The sequence below is a fragment of the Gastrolobium bilobum genome, unplaced genomic scaffold, assembly GCF_033153095.1.
Source record: "Gastrolobium bilobum isolate Gb01-03AN ecotype WA unplaced genomic scaffold, APGP_CSIRO_Gbil_v1 utg23326, whole genome shotgun sequence".
NCBI lineage: Eukaryota > Viridiplantae > Streptophyta > Magnoliopsida > Fabales > Fabaceae > Gastrolobium > Gastrolobium bilobum.
This window is the reverse complement of record NW_026899783.1, coordinates 7,805-11,706: the sequence shown is the minus strand read 5'-3', so window position 1 is coordinate 11,706 and position 3,902 is coordinate 7,805.

Sequence of the window (3,902 nt, the reverse complement as noted above, 5' to 3'; positions counted from 1 at the left end):
CTATGGAGATTACATACTAGATAGTTAAAAGAAATCGACCAATTCATAAACTCAAATTCTTGTATATAACCAAAATCCACTTTCAACTTGCTATACCTGACCAACCGATACCAAGATAAAAAGTTTTCATAATTTCATTTTATCCAACATAAAACAACTCACTCTTAATATATACTTAAACATCACTTCAGTCCCAAAAGGTTGATCATTACTTTCTTCAATCATATGGTACTACAAAATATAATTTACTTATTCCAAACATTCAAGTCATTTCCTAAATTAAATCCCCACATATTTTCATGCATAGGTACTAAAACCACCAATCTAAAATTTTCGCTAATTTACCCTCGGTGCTTGACTTTTTGACACCATCGTGTTACCTGTAACAGCCGGTTACGTACCGGTAATGTTATCATCGCATATGGTATTAAGCGCAGTTACAATCACAATAATTGAGTTAATTAAATTACGGGTAAACTTTTCTTTTATGACATTCCTTTCTTTAAACCTTAACCATTTCCGTAATCAATTAAAACAATGCCATAATTGTAAATGCAAAACTCGCGGAAGCATAAAATATACTCAACATCAACTCTCTAAGCAATACCATTCATTTTAGCTTTTAGAAAACACATTTTCAAATTTTAACACAGTGGTAATCGATTACCATCCTTGAGGTAATCGATTACCAAAGGTTACTGTAGAAGTCAGAACCTCAAATTCAGCTCCCTTGTTTTCTGGTAATCGATTACCAGATATTGGTAATCGATTACTGAACTAGGTAATCGATTACCAATGCTCTGGTAATCAATTACTTTGAGGACAGATACTCAATTTTTCGTTCCCTGTTGCAGGTAATCGATTACCAGTGAAAAGTAATCGATTACTATGCAGCAAAAATGTCAGATGACAGCTTTTAAGACCCATTATGAGTGGTCTAACCAACTCTTAACACATTGCTACATCATATACACTTTGCACCTGTCCTAATGCAGGCTCTAAGCCCTTCCATCATGCATATTCCTTAATCAATGCATCATTACAACCATTTGCAATATCATAGCCATTTTACACAACCAATGGTCTATTTACAACTCAAGTCTTCCAATGCCTCAAAATACAAATATGTGGCCATGGACAAGTCCCATACTCACTCAAAATACAAAATGACAAGAGGCATAACTATACATCAATTTTAAAGGACTTAACATATAGTCATAAATATACAAGAGCATGGCAATGTCCGCATGCAACAAGTTCATAACCTAAGTGCCAAATATCAAATACTATACTATGTACATCAAATGGAATCCTTCAATATGTCATACTCTCCAAATGCACCTCACGCTCTACTCCTCCACTAAGCGGGCCTCTTGCCCGGAGATCCACATGCTCAGCAAGACCTGAAATGATGTCCCCAAACGCGGGGTGAGATATACAAATATATCTTAGTAAACCAAGGGTACTAGAGGATCACTCCACCCCATAGCTCACTCAATGTTCATACAATGATCATCATATAAAATGCATAACATACAAATATCACACAACAACAACTGGGCACAAATCCAAGGACATCCATATCAGGATTCCCTTAAAGGACCCCATCATATAACTCCCGGAATCTTCCTGGTGCCTCTCCCATGGTTGAGACGACCCCATGGCAAAACCCAACTGGAACTCCTCATAAGCCCTATCCAGCGGAAGTCCCACGTTTGGATCATCCTGGTACCGCTCCCAGAGTCGGTTCCACGGCAAAACCCGACCGGAATCCCCAAAGGATATCTCCAGCGGAAGTCCAAACCAACACACATCTACTGGCCAGAGATCACAATTATATGACACAACATGTTCCAAACATGTCACACAATCATGTCAATAATGCATGAACATACATTTATACATAATCAAAGGCATCAAATCCAGCCACAACCTTCCACTAGGTGTGGTGGAACACACGAGGGAATAAAACCCAAGTTCCAAAGGTTTACCTCATTCTGAAGCCAATGCTCCACAACGTAAGCTCCAAGCTTAATTCCGCTCTATTGAGTCCGAGGGAGGAAACCTATAATGATCAATCAACATGATCATTAATACAATTTCAAGACAACCAATTCACTTTCAAAATACAATAATTCTCAACAAAACAACTTAGGCCTAATGGCCAACTACATTTAATCCAATTACTTCAACCATTTTAGTCATTAACTAAATCACCATTTATGCACTAAGGCATCACTCATTGGTTATACCACATTTTCACATCATTTTCCTTATTTCCTTCAATATGGTTGAAATCTCACACACACAACACATCCAACATTTCTCCTTTCAATTTCACTACATCAAACCAACCTACCATTCATTTAAACACCAATCCCGATCATATAGCATCAACTATAACATTTTTACGTCATCTAACCATGTATCAACCATTGATTAAAACCATATTTTCACTTCAATTCTTCCTTCCCACTACAAGGTTCGAAAATTACAAGGAACCATCCAACAAGGTTCTCAGTCCAATTCAACACTTATACTCATCATATAATCCTATTATTTACATATACCAATGGTTCATGATTCAATTGTTCAATTACAACTCATACCAATTTCATAAAGTCTTGAAACCCATCACAAAATTGCCTAAGTTATAAATTTACAATTCACCATAACTTTTATTGCATCAATCATCATCATTTATCATTCTAAGCATTTAATTACAAAGGAGACATACCATTTAATGCTCCTAACTACCTTAACCCAACTTACATCATCAAAACCCTAACCATTATATGATCTCATTTAAAACAAAGTGAGGGTGAGAAACCTTACCACCAATAGCTTCCTAGGATCCAAGGGGATGATCTGCAAGCAATGATTCAACCCAAAGACCCTCAAAATTCTCCAAAATCATCCAAAACCACCGCTGAAAATGGGGTTTTTCACAAGATGTGGTGGTTTTCATGGCTTAATACTACTACCCATGGATTAGGAAGGTTGTTTCCAACAAATTTCAAGTCAAGAATCACTTGAATCGGTCAAGAAATGAAGAAGTTACAAGAGGAAGAAGGATTCAAGGTCATGGCTATGGAAGTGGGAGGTTCACGCGTGAGAGGAAGAGAAATAGGAGAGAGTGTGTGAGGTTTTCCACTTAAAAGGTCACTTAAGCCATGGGTGGGTCCCACATGCGATTTAACTTTAATTAATCACCTAATTTAAACCACAAATTCATAACCTACATATTTTTCTCGTTCACGTCATCTTTTTGTTTCCTAAAATACAGATAAAATTTCACGCTTATCGGTACAATTATACCGCAGTATTTTTACACCAGAAAAATCACTATTCATCAAAATTTTCAAAACTTGCCTATTCACTCGTTTTTCGTTCTGAATTCATTTTCGGCATTATTTTTATCATTTGAGATCTTCTACCCAATTTTTCATGCCTAGGGATACGTGTTTGGTAATTTACCATTTTGCCCTTTTTACACAGTTTGGACTTAATTTCCGGATTTTCACTAATCCTTCCCTTTTAACTCACATTATAGCATATAATTTTATATTTAGATTTACGAGGTGTTATATTACCTAAGAATGTGTTGGCCAGACCAATTCCTGGTAACAACTGAGATATCATTTCTTCAAACACTGAGCGTCGTCAAAATTCCAGACTTCATTATTTATTCGTCGTTCAGGCGTCAATCAATCACAATTTATCACACGTCAGACATCTCTCTTGAGGAGGTTTTCGTGCATCATTCATACTACTTCTACTTTCGTAATGCCAAACAATGAGTGGATCCTACTCATTGCATGGCATACACGACCGGAGACTTAAGGTTGATACACGATTCCCACTTCAAAACAGAATTTCAAATAACCAACTCATGCGATTAT